Here is a 14335-nt window from a genome sequence, read left to right as displayed (position 1 = left end):
CGCTCCTATTTTGATTTTGCCGAATCCGACAGAATCATTTGTGGTTTATTGTGATGCTTCGTTGATGGGGCTAGATGGTGTATTGATGCAAAATCAACAAGTGGTTGCGTATGCGTCGAGACAACTCAAAGTGCATGAAAGGATTTATCCGACTCATGATTTAGAGTTGGCAGCGGTGGTCTTTGTTTTGAAGTTGTGGCGAAATTATTTGTATGGTTCGAGATTTGAGGTGTTCAGTGATCATAAGAGTCTGAAGTATCTCTTTGATCAGAAAGAACTGAATATGAGACAGAGAAGGTGGTTGGAATTCCTTAAAGACTATGATTTTAGTTTGAATTACCATCCGGGTAAGGCAAACGTGGTTGCTGATGCTTTAAGTAGGAAGACTTTGCATATGTCTATGCTAATGGTGAAGGAATTGGATTTGATTGAACAATTCAGAGACTTGAGTTTGGTATGTGAAGGTACTCCTACTAGTGTTAAGTTGGGTATGCTGAAGCTGACCAGCTGTATTCTTGAAGAGATCAGAGAGGGTCAGAAGGCTGATGTCGAATTGGTTGACAAGTTGACTTTGATTAACCAAGGCAAGATTGGTGAATTCAGAGTTGACGAGAATGGTATACTGAGGTTTGGTGACAGAGTTTGTGTTCCTGATGTTGCTGAACTTCGAAGAAGCATTTTGGAAGAAGGACACCGTAGTGGATTAAGTATTCATCCTGGTGCTACCAAGATGTATCATGATTTGAGGAAGCTGTTTTGGTGGCCTAGAATGAAGAAAGAAATTGCTGAGTTTGTGTACTCTTGTTTGACATGTCAAAAGTCAAAGGTTGAACATCAGAAGCCATCTGGGTTTATGCAACCGATGTTTATTCCTGGATGGAAGTGGGATAGCATATCAATGGATTTTGTTTTTGGTTTGCCAAGGACGGTTAAGAATTGTGAAGCTATCTGGGTTGTTATGGACAGGTTAACAAAGTCTGCCCATTTTATACCGGTAAGGATGGATTATCCAATGGAAAAGCTGGCTCAATTGTACATTGAGAAGATAGTTAGTCTACATGGTATTCTTTCAAGTATCGTGTCAGACAGAGATCCGAGATTTACGTCTAAGTTTTGAGAGGGTTTGCAGAAGGCTTTGGGTACTAAGCTGAGATTGAGTTCTGCTTATCATCCGCAGACGGATGGACAGACTGAGAGGACGATTCAGTCGTTGGAAGATTTGTTACGTGCTTGTGTGTTGGAAAAAGGAGGTGCTTGGGATAGTTATCTTCCTTTGATTGAATTTACCTACAACAATAGTTTTCATTCGAGTATCGGTATGGCTCCGTTTGAGGCATTGTATGGTAGGAGATGTAGAACTCCATTATGTTGGTATGAAGCTGGTGAGAGTGCTGTGATTGGACCAGAAATTGTACAACAGACTACGGAGAAGATTAAGATGATCCAAGAGAAGATGAAAGCTTCTCAGAGTCGTCAGAAGAGTTATTATGATAAAAGGAGGAAGACACTTGAGTTTCAAGAGGGAGATCATGTGTTTATGAAGGTTACTCCTATGACAGGTATTGGTCGAGCTTTGAAGTCAAAGAAGTTGACTCTGCGCTTTATTGGGCCGTTTCAAATTTCTGAAAGAGTGGGAGAAGTGGCATACCGTGTCGCTTTACCGCCGATGCTTGCAAATTTGCATGATGTATTTCATGTGTCTCAATTGAGTAAATACATTTCGGATCCGTCCCACGTGATCCAAGTGGATGATGTGCAAGTGAAAGACAACTTAACGGTGGAAATTTTGCCTATGAGGATTGAAGATAGAAGACTGAAGCAATTGCGGGGCAAGGAAATAGCTTTAGTCAGAGTAGCTTGGGGAGGACTGGCTGAAGGGAACGTTACCTGGGAGTTAGAAAGCCAGATGAAAGATTCCTATCCAAAACTATTTGCTTGAGGTATGTTTTCGATGACGAAAACTCTTTTAGTGGGGGAGAGTTGTAACATCCATAATTTCCTTAAATTAATTTAATTAGAATTTAAATTATTTTATTGGTTATTTTGGCTTTTCTCTAAAAATTATGGAAAATGATAGAATTGGGCCGAGGTAGTGTTTAGTAAAAGGAGGGGTGTTAGTCATAAGGCCTTTTTACTAAAGTTATATTGTTTTTCATAAAAGAAGGAAAAGAGGAAAATTGGAAAGAGGAACGTGAAAAGAGCAAAAGAGGAGAAGAGAGCAAGAACGTGAAAGTGCAGAAGCAGAGAAAGAGGAAGAGTTCAAGAATTTGGCTAAGGTAAGGGGGGACTTATCTGATTAGCATCTATTATCGGGTTAGGAGTTAATAGCATAGAATAGATGTGGAATTCGTATCAATTGAGTCATATGATAGGTTTAGGGATTAAGTCAAATTATGTGATGTTTGATCCCTTTGTTGAATCCATGATGTGTATGATGTTATGGTGTTAATTGATGCTTGAATTGTGTATTCTAATGTGTAATTTGTGTTGTATGTGTGGTTCATTTTCTGAAACTCGTACTAGTATGATTTTGAGGGCATTTGGGATGTATAGAGTGCTGTTTTCTGCAGGTTGGGGTTAGCAGTCCATTGTAGTCAGTCACAACAGGTAGCTATGCAGGGAGTTAGTCACAACACGTTGTTGTGCAGGGTTAGTTACAGCGGGAAGACTGTGCAGGGTGCCTGAGTCACTGAACGTTATATCTCGTGGAGATCACTGAACGGGTCATTGTCCAGATGGTTAGTCATAGCAGTTGGCTGTGCAGGTTGTTAGTCACGACGGAGGTTTGTGCAAGTTTTAATCATGATTTGGTTATAGTGGATTAAGACCTCTGTTGAGAGGCAAATCACCTAAAGAAGGTGGACTGGAGGTAGCCTTAATTAGAAGGTGAACCAGGATAAAAATGAACGTGTCTTTTACTTTCTGCACATGTCATTTTAACTTAGAACATTCATGCAAAAGCTCCTCAGAACTGTACGGAGCAAGTCAGAAGTTCCGATGACAAACAAAAGTTAAAATGAACATCTAATTGGTTATGTAGTTCTACTTCCTCATGCTTCCGCAACATCAAAAGCATAATCCAATCGATGATCAAATTAATGAAAGAAAAGACGTTAAAGAAAAAGAAAGGGAATTTTAATTGATAAAGAACACAATTCAATTCCCCCTTTCTTGTGTTTTTCTCCACCTTCACCGTGTTCTCATCGGAAGAGTTAGAAGAAGGAGATTCCACGGCGGAGAGAGAAAGGTTGGAGGATGACGAGGAGGTGAAAGGTAGCGTGTGGTTTGGAGAAAAAGAAGGAAGTTTATCGAGGTGTGTCAATAAAGCAGAGGTGTATCCTTCAGATATTCAGAGAGAAAAGAAGGAAGATAAAGGAGGTATGGATCTATGTAATAAAGTAGCTAACCTTTTCCCAGAACTGATTATGCAGAGCAGCACAGATAGCATTTCTAGTGAACGTGTGTTATACCCCAAAATTTGCCCGCATCTTTTTTCAAAAAAAAAGGCAACAGACTTCTGTCTAAAAATTGGGAGTTTTATATAATCTTGGATTTTATTTCATAAATATCCTGATTTTATGAATACTCAGTTTTTAAAATGTTTTTTGTACGGTATTTTGGTTCGCTGTTGAATTTATTCTTACGCAAACGCCAAATACTGTTTATCACTTCATACATTGTTTATTTGAGATTTATTTTCAAATAAATGATACTGACACAGTTGGTACGGAATTAAATTTTGCAGGCACAGAGTCCGGGGTTTCAGATCATACTACTAACAATTAAGTTATTATTGGTTTTTGTTTCCCACTAATTTTTTAGACTATATTCTTTTTCCAAATCTCTTTCTTTCTTTTCAAAATCTCATTCTTTCTTTTCAAATCTCTTTCTTTCAAATCAAATCCTAACTTTATTCTACTATCATTCAAACTTTCCTTTTGCGGTACCAATTCATTCCCCAACGTCTCCATTCCTCTTTTTAATCTATAGATACCCCTCATTTTTTCCATAAATTCTCACATCAAATTTCACTCATCTCCCAAATTCCTATCATATTATCTCCTAATCATTTCCTCTTCTTCCCCAGCAAAAATGGCAAAGTGGGTGGATACGTTTTTTCTTGTGGTCATCACTGTTTTTGTGGTGATCATGTCCTTTTTCTGTCTACATAGTCCTGAAAAATGCGGACCTGGGATGTTTACACTCCCGTATATCTATATTCTGTTGTTTATAGCATGGGTTTTTAATCGTCATACTTAAAGTTTGTCGTATCTGTCGCTTTCAAATAATGTACCTTTCATTATATTTGTCGTACTGTTCGTTATATTTTTTGTTATATTTGTAATTTTAGTATTAAATATTGTATTGTCTGTTGTACTGCCGTTAAATTATTGAGATAATATTATGCGTGTTTATTGCTAGTTAAATTTTTATTTCTGTGCATTAAATCCTTTTCAATATTATTATCAGTAATTTCGTTCGCATACAGTATATATTTTTTATTTATTATGTTTTTGTTTTTCTAACAAACCACGTAAATAATTTTTCACCATTAACACAACAAAAACAAAAAGAAAAAATTAACTTTAACTTTTGGGTTTTTACTTTAACTGTTGCGTTAATACCCGGACAGCCAGTTACCAGTCAAACCCGCTGACAGCGCAATTCTCCGTGTTTGTAACGTTAGTCAAATCAATCTTTCACATTTCAAATTTCCAAGATTTTTGTTCTAGAAGTCTTCTGATAATCACAAGATCAGCAGAGATTCAACACTGCACAAAAATCAGGTACGCCTAACTATCTCCTACACAAACAGTCCCTAACTAGGGTTTTTGTTTTTTTTTCAGGAGAACGAGTTTTTGAGACCTCAAATGGATTTCATGGATCTCCATATGTCTCAAACTACCACCAGACAAATTTTCAAACTTCGATTCGCTCGGACGCACAGTCAACAGCTCAAACAGTCAACAGACGACCAATATGACCGAAAAGTCAACAGACAGTCAAAAATGAAATTTTTTGTCAACATCCATATTTTGTCAAAATATTCATCATTTGATCAATGGTTGATCATAATTCATCAAGAAAAGTTCAGAAATCGACAAAACTCCAAGTTTCAAAATTAGGGTTTTCTCCTAAAAAGTCAACTGAACTTTGACCGGCCGTAACTCTCACCTCGTTCATCCGAAAAATTCCAACCAAAGCTCATTTTGAAGGAAATTCAATTATATTTCAAATGAAATTGGTTCCATGGTCATTGGGTTTACCATTTGGAAAATATGAGCCAAGACATTACAGGTCATTTTCAAAGTCAACAAAAAGCAGTTTTTTGTCAAAGCCCATAACATCAAGATAACTTCTCCAAATGCAAAAAAGCTTCGAAAGTGGCTTGTAGAGGACATCTTGAGGTTTCTAAAAAGTACAAGAACTCCTTCATATGATCAAAATTGAGGGAGTTATGCCTTGTTGAAGTTGGCCATTTTTTGGGAAAATGCATGAAACCAACATTGATCAAATTTGTTTTTTTTCAAAAAGGCCCAAGCATTTGTGATCCAAACATGTTCCTAAGGATGTTTAAGGCCACCCACGACCAATCTTAGGCCCATGACACTTTTATTTCTTTTTTGATTTAATTTTATTTCATTTAAAGTTAAATTAAAAAAGAAATTATTCAAGATAATTATCCAAGGCTTTGTCTCTAGCATGAGTTGGCAAGATTGATTCAAATAATGGAGCAAAGAGGTACAGAAGACCTATGGCAAGAGGGCTGAAGAAAATTGAAGTCATGGCCAAGTTTTTCAAAGGTTTTATTAATTAAAAACTCAAAGATTCAAAACACTCAAGTATGCAAGAAAAGCTTGGTTGCTTAAGTTATCAGCACTCAATCTGGCCTATAAATAGCATGAGTCTATCAGCATCAAAGGAGGACGAATTCAGAGCCAAATATATACTTGTATCATACTTGAAATTTTCAAAGAAATTCAATTCGAATTCTGAGTTTAAGCTAAATTCAAGTGCAAATAAACATCCAAACACATTCCTCAAATAATTTTGAAGCTATCCCAATCATTTCCAACAATCAAAACACCCTGAACCAAGCACTAAAGCCCACAGTTTGTTCAAACAAAAACTTACAAAAATACGATTGTACATGCATATTTAACACAATGTAATCATATATTTAAGTTTGGTTTGACGTTCTGATCATTTCTGGAAACTTAATTGATGTTTGGACACCTGTACGAGCAATTACCATTTTAGGGTTCTTGAGCTCAAAATTAGGGATTCACGATTTAAGCAAAATTACATGTTCTAAGTGGTACCGTTAAACTCGTATGAACAAGACGAGTTGATCCATGGCCTCGCGCCAAATTTATTTTGCGTTTAACCCTTATTCGTGTTGCACAGGTGTAAAAGAGTGAAGCTTTTTACAGCTCCCTGCAAATGAGCGGTGTAAAAAGCTTTTCTGAGGAAGAAGATGAGACGTGGCTCCCTCCCATTGGCCAGAGGGACGCGCGCGTTTTATTTTTTTTAAATTTCTGATCCGGTGCTTTGCAGTGTACGTACGTGTCATGCTCCTTCGCTCCATTCACCATCTGATCAAGTCAGTCACTCAATCCAGCGCTTCAGCCTTGCCAGTCCATACCATGGACTCTCCAATCAACCACACATGATCATTTATTTTATATTTTTTATTTTATTTAATTTTCTTTGCAAAATTATTTTAAAATAGTTTTAAAAATCAAAAAAATATATAAGAAATATTTTTAGGTTGATAAAATAATATATTAATTTTTGACATAAAAATATTTCATTTTTCTTCATAATTAAAATATTTTGTTTAATTAATTAGATAATATTTATATATTTATCTTTTAATTATTTCTAACCTATCAAAAAATCAGAAAAAAATATTTTCTTTTTATTAAGTTTATATATTATGAACTAATTTTGTACATAATTAGAATATTTTTCTCTTTAAGTTTAATTTATGTGTATAATTATTTGTATAATTATGTGTTAATTAACTTAATAATCTCAAAAACAATTTCAAAAATCACAAAAAAAAATTAATTTTATTTTAAAATTAATTAACAAACAATTTGGACATTTTTTAGACTTAATTTTTTAGGTTTAAATTTTATTTCTAATTCTTGACCTTTTAATTAAATTAATTGTGCCTTAATTTTAATTAAATCAACCAATCCAAAAAAAATCCAAAAATATTTTCCCTTTATCTTATTGCCATTTAAATTATTAGATAAGTGTATAGGTTGTCAAATTCATGTAAATAGCGTAGTTTACATTTCTCGCACAATCGATGTAATAGCGTAGATTTACTTTCTGCATTTTACATTCCGGCACTTTAATTCCTATACATATAAAACTGCGTGTATGTCAAGAATAATAAATGAAGCACTAGATCACTAATCTCAAAGATAACATATCTGAAAACAAAACACAATCACACTTGCACCTCTTAGGGTAATCCCTCTGTTACTCTTTTCAAAATCAATCCTACTATTTCAAATACAAATTCAAATTTTCTGTCTGTATCCAGTTAAGAAAAATTTTCTAAAGAAATGGGAAAGAACTTTATAAACTTAGGGTATGCCTCCTAATTGCTTGCTCAAATAAGAGAAAAATCAAAAGAATCAAACAAAAGTTCTCACACATCACTGTTTTTTCAAAACAAATTTTCAAAAGACTACACTTTGTATATATCCAAACAAGGATTATTACGAAGTTAAAAATCTTTTCAAAACCATCAAAACATCTTTCGAAAGATAAACACTTTGTATACATCCACACAAGGATTATTACAAAGTTAATTCTTTACAAAAGGTTTTAAAACCACATACAAGCATTTCAAGAAAAACAAACGATTCAAACAAGTGAGCTAAGCAATTAAGAGCCCATGGATAACCATGGATACAAAGGGTGCTAATACCTTCCCTTTGTATAACCTACCCCCCGAACCCAAAATCTCTTTAAGGTCTTTTTCTGTTTCTTTTATAAACCTTTCCTTAAATGGATAAAATAAAAGTCGGTGGCGACTCTCTGCTTTTCGCAATTCAAAAATAAAAAGAAGAGTCAGTTCGCATCCCACAAAAACCGAGGCGACAACGTGCTTCTAGGGTTGAGTGTTCTTTTAATGGTGCCATTAATGCGGATGAGAACAAAGAAGGGAACTCGGCGGGGGGGAAGAAAGGAAATGATGAGGAAGTCAAATCACTAGTATAGCGTGGCATTTGCAGTAAGGGGTTTATCTTTAATGGGCCAAAGGTAAGTATGTAGGTGGGCTCGGATAAACTAAAAGACAAAAACAAAATCAGGCCTTTTATTCCTACAGAAGAGACAGAAATACCCCCGCGAGTTGTTATTTGTAATAAATATGCTTTTTTTAGAGATGGGACCCAGTAAGGAAGTCAATACGTCCACCTGTACTACGAATGTCCAAGTCAAACATGGTGAAGGAGTGGATAAAGGAGATAATGCACTTTTGTGCTTTGATGATCAATGTAACAAAATTAAGAATTCCAAAAAAGTCAGGAAACAAATGAGAGAAATCATTAATTTAGGGGATAAAATGGAGAATTATGTTTATCCTGCTGAATTGGTTTTTCCGTTAAATTTGCAACTTATGAAGCAACATGCGGGTAACGCCTCCAGAACTAATTTTGTCTCCAATTCTGATGGTTTGTCGATTTCGAATGAGTCTCTAATACATTCAGATGTGAGGAATTGCAATGAAAGAGTGATCAAAAGAGCTTTAGGCAAGACTTCCGAGGGGCTTTGGAATTCTATGAACAAATTGGGGATTACAAACACTTCAACATTTTTTGATCCTATTCAAAGATTGGAGGAGATGGAGAATCGTGGTTGTAAAGGGGGAGAGGAGTAAAAGGTGACCAATAACCGGTTTAAATGATTATATACTCTCTTAATATAAAAGGAGGTGGTAAGACAGTAAAGAGGAAGAAAGTAGGTTTCCACATCCAAATAGGTTTGGTGGACATAGCATTTTTACAAGAAACAAAATTGAGGGATTTACAGTATCAATATGTAAAGGAATTATGGGGAGATGACTTGGTGGAATGGTCTCATTTGGATGCCAATGGTGCTTCGAGAGGTATTCTAATAATGTGGAGGAAAGATTTATTTAAGTTAATCTACAACTTTAGAGGTGAAGGATTCTTAGGAATTTGTGTGGAAAAGGATAATAGAAGAATTTATTTTGTTAACATATATGCTTCTTGTGATCACAAAATTAGATTGAATTCCTGGAGGAGGTTAGTGGAATTAAAGATGAGGAGTAATGCCGATTCTTGGTGTATAGGAGGAGACTTTAATTTAATTAATTCTTTGGAGGAGAGAGTTGGTAAATCAAAGAATAATTACAAAAAGGAGATAGAAGATTTTAAGGAGTTCATTAAGGAGATGAAGTTGGTGGATCCTCCCACTATAGGAGGAAAGTTCACTAGGAGCAATAAGTGTGGGAGTGCTTTTAGTAGATTAGATAGATTTCTTCTACCGAATTCTTTTCTTGAAGATTGGAAGGTTGAAGGACAAACTATAGGTGAAAGGGATGTTTTGGATCATGCTCCCATATGGATCAAAGAAAATAAAAGAAATTGGGGGCCTAAACCTTTTAGGTTCAATAATCTTTGGTTTAGTCACAATAACTTTAGTGCTTTCATGGAGGAGGAGTGGAAGAAGGTTGTGGTGAAGGGAAGAGGAGACTATTGTTTGGTAGAGAAATTGAAAGCTCTAAAAATCATAATTGTCTTGTGGAACAAGGAGGTTTTTGGTTGGATAGACCTTAACATTGAAGAGGCGGGAAAAGAGATGCATTTTTTAGATAACAAGTTTGCTAATTTTGCAGGTAATGTCCCGGAGGAGGTGGTGGTCCAAAGATCTAAAGCGGCAATAGATTTTTGGGATAATCTTTATAAAAAAGAAGGTTTTCTCCGCCTAAAGCCGAGGCAATTATGGTTCACCGAAGTAGATTGTAACACACGGTATTTCCATAATTCTCTTAAAGAGAGAAGGAGGAGGAACTCTTTGTGTTCTCTCACTTCTAGTAGCGGATTATTGGAAGATGTTAATGAAGTTAAAGATTTCATTTACAATCATTTCAATTCTTTTTTCAAATAAGATGTGGAAGGGAGGCCGAACCTTAGTGGATTGGATTTGAAGAAGCTACATGGAATGGAGAGTTTGAATATTGAACGACCGTTCACGGAGTTGGAAATATAGGAAGAAATTTGGTCGTGTGATGGTAATAAAAGTGCGGGGCCGGATGGTTTCTCTTTATATTTCTATAAGAGGTTTTGGTTAGTGATTCGTGAAGATATTTTGAAGTTGTGCAATGATTTTCATAGAAAGGGCTCTCTTGTGAAATCTATCACATCCTTTTTCCTTGCTTTGATTCCAAAAACCAATAACCCTCATTACTTAGGCGAGTACCGGCCCATTTGCTTGGTGGGAAGTATTTACAAAACCATTTCGAAGATTTTTCCGTCTAGATTGAAAGAGGTAATTGGAAATTTGGTTTCTACCAATCAAACCGCTTTTGTGCCGGGTAGAAACATGATGGATGGAGTTCTTTTGGTTAATAAGATTATCGATTGGTCGAGAAGGAAGAAAAGAAGTTGTTTCTTGCTCAAGGTGGACTTCGAAAAGGCTTACGACTCTGTTTCTTGGCAATATCTTTGAGACATGATGATTAGGATGGGGTTTGGTGATAGGTGGATGCGGTGGATGGATGCTTGTATCTTTAAAAATCACATGTCCGTTTTGGTCAATGGGAGTGAAACAAAAGAATTCAAGGTGCATAAAGGATTAAGACAAGGATATCCTTTGTCTCCGTTTCTCTTTGTTCTTGCTATGGAAGGCTTAATCGCTCTTGTGAGAAAGTCGATTGATTTGGGGAATTACAAGCCTTTCAAGTATGGGGAAGATGACTTTGTGGACATATTACAATTTGCGGACGACACTATACTTCTTGGTGAAGATTCGTGTGAAAATCTTTGGAATATGAAGGTTTTATTGAGAGGGTTTGAATTAGTGTCTGGGTTGAAAATTAACTTTGCTAAAAGCAATATTCTAGGAGTTAATGTGGGTGATTGGTTCCTAAACGCCGTCACGACGTTTCTTTCATGCAAGAAAGGTATGGTTCCTTTTAAATTCTTAGGAATTATGGTGGGGGGGAGTCCCCGAAAGAAGAAAGTTTGGACGGAAGTGGTAAACAAAATAAGGGGGCGTCTTTCTTCGTGGAATGGAAAGAACATTTCGATGGGAGGTAGAGTCACCCTTATTAATTCGATGTTAAATGCAATTCCAATTTTTACTCTATCCTTTTTCAAAGCTCCGGGAAAAGTCATAAAATAGATTAGAAGGCTTCAAAGTGAGTTTTTATGGAGTGGAAAAATTGAGAAAAGGAGTATTCATTGGGTGAAGTGGGAGAAAGTTTGTAGACCAAAGGAGAAGGGAGGGCTAGGAGTTAGAGATGTAAAGGAGATAAACAAAGCTCTACTTTTAAAGTGGAAGTGGAGAATTTTGAAGGAAGATAATGCCATTTGGAGTAGATTTCTTACGGTGAGGTATCATTGTCCAAAAATAAAGATTCAAGATACTAGTGGAGAATTGAATAGAAGGAATGATTCAATTTGGTGGAGGGACATGTGTAATAATTATTTGTTAGATGACATTGTTGATAATGGTTTTACCGGGTGTTTTAAGCGTTGTTGCAAGAACGGTAAGAATATTCTTTTTTGGCATAGTTTGTGGTTGGGAGATCAATCTCTTCGCGTGACTTATCCGGAATTGTTTGATTTATCAACCATGGAAGGAACTCATAGGTGGGATGTCAAAACTTTGTTTGCTTCCGACTCTCCTCACGGTACAGCAGCTGGGGATGTAGCGGCTGCCATGCCTTGTTGGAATCGGTTTTTGGACAATTTGCATAGCATCATTTTGTGTGAGTTCGAGATCGACAGCTTCTTGTGGCACATAAATTCGGAAATGGAGTTCTCGGTAGCTAGTATTTCTCATGTTGTCAACAATTCGAAATATTTTGCTTGGGCTCCTCAATTGATTAATTTGTTGAAGGTGACGTGGGATCTTAGAATTCCGCTTAAGATCAAGGTTTTTGCTTGGAGATTTTTCATCGAACGAATTCCTTCTAAAGATCAATTGTTGAAAAGGGGAGTTATTAACTTCACAAATCCAGATTGTGTTTTTTGTGGCAACCATTTATAAAATTCTTCTCATCTCTTTTTTCATTGTCAAATGGCGGAAGAGATTTGGAACCAAATTTTTGTTTGGTTGGACATTTCGGAGGACATTAACAAAGAGGAGTTTTTGGATTTTCGTGCATTTCAAGATAAGGTGAAGAATACCAATCGAAGAGTCAAGATTAATTTTGTTTGGATAGCTACCATTTGGTGTTTATGGATTATGAGGAATGCCATAATATTCAAAGGGGAGGTTTTTTGTTTTGATGTAGTGTGTTCTAACATTATCTTTCTTTTTTGGATATGGTTGTCTTTTGGATATCCTAAGTTTAGATCCATTTACTATGAATGGTTTAAACTTCCTTTATCCGGTTCAAACACTCTTTAGTGTTTTGCTTTGTAAGGGTTACACTCCTAGTGCGAGCTTTATTAATCAATTGCTTATTAAAATAAACAATTACCACACCAGCCTAAGGACGTCTCATCAAAAACAAAAGCAGAGGTGCTAAAAAACCAGGCCCTTACAATAAAAACCAACAGAGGCTTGCAACAGAAAGGAAAAAGGAAAAAAACTCTACAGCCCCCATCCACCTAGAGACCGGATCAGACACTGGAAACACAAGAGATCTGCGATAATCCATCTCCCAACCAACACCAGACAATACTCCAGCCTCCAAATAAACCAAAGAACAAAGCCAGCAACAGAAACAACACGAAGTCCAAACACTACAAAAACTCTACACTGAAAAACACCTCTATTTGAAAGTTATAAATCAAATTTAAAAGTATTATTTAACTACTTTATTTTAAGAAATGTAAAGCTCTTTTTTTACAATGATTTTAATTCTTTTTTAATAAAAAAACATTTTACTTATAATTTTAATGAAGTAAAACATTAAATAATTTATTTTAGCTTCGAAAAAAAGTGGATACACACTAGAAAAAACTAAGTAATAATTAGTATATAAGAAAAGAAAATAGAGAAATGATAGAATATAAATAATGATGTTTTTTAAAGAATTTATAAAAGAAACACTACACATTCTGCTAAGATGAATATTAAAAGATTTAGGTTTTTTCTTTACCCACCTCCCTATGGGGTCACCCCCAGCGAAAATCCCACTTTACCCCGCTTCGGAAATGCATTTCCGAAATTTTTTTTTTCTAAATTTTTCCAAACTTCGGAAGTGCATTTTCCGAAAAAATCCCAAAAATTAGAATTTTGATTAATTCGGAGATACATCTCCGAAAAAACAAAAAAAATTAAAAATCCCAAAAATTAATTTTAGGATATTAATTAATTCACATATCATAAATTTGATATAATTTATGAGTAATGAATAATAATAATAATTATATATTTTGATATAATTTATGAGTTATGAATAATAATTATTATATATTTATATTCTGATTCATATTTTAAAATTTAAAATAATTTTAATTAAAAAAATTAAAATAATTTCACTTACAAAATGAGTTATAATTTTTTATTTATATATTTATATATTTATAATAATTATTATATATTTACAAAAAAAAATTAAAAAAATGGGTGTTTTAATTTATATATTTATATAATAATTATAATAATTATTATATATATATATATATAAATTATTATATATTTATATATTTATATAATAATTATCATATATTAATTATAAATATATTTATATATTTATATAATAATTATAAAAATTAAAAAAATGAGTGTTTTAATTTATAATAATTATTATATATTTATATATTATATATTTATATATTTCACTTACAAAATTAATAATTATTATTATATATTTATATATTTCTTTTTTGATTCATAATTAAAAATGAGTTATAATTTTTTTATTTAGTTTAAAAGAATTATAAAAGATTTTGTCTTAATTTTATTTAATGAATAAATTTTATATTTAACTCTATATAATTCAAAATTTACTTATGAAATTAAAATGTTTTTGATTTATATAAGTTAGTAAAATAATTTTTAACTTTAAAATTGTTTAGGAAATTTCCGAAACAAAGGGTATTTTGATAAATTCGCCAGAGGTGACTAAGAAGGTTAGTAGGTGGGTAAAGAAATTTCCAAAATTTAT

This window comes from Vicia villosa, linkage group LG4, assembly GCF_029867415.1.
Source record: "Vicia villosa cultivar HV-30 ecotype Madison, WI linkage group LG4, Vvil1.0, whole genome shotgun sequence".
NCBI lineage: Eukaryota > Viridiplantae > Streptophyta > Magnoliopsida > Fabales > Fabaceae > Vicia > Vicia villosa.
The sequence above is the reverse complement of the archived record's forward strand: the minus strand, read 5'-3'. Positions refer to the sequence as shown.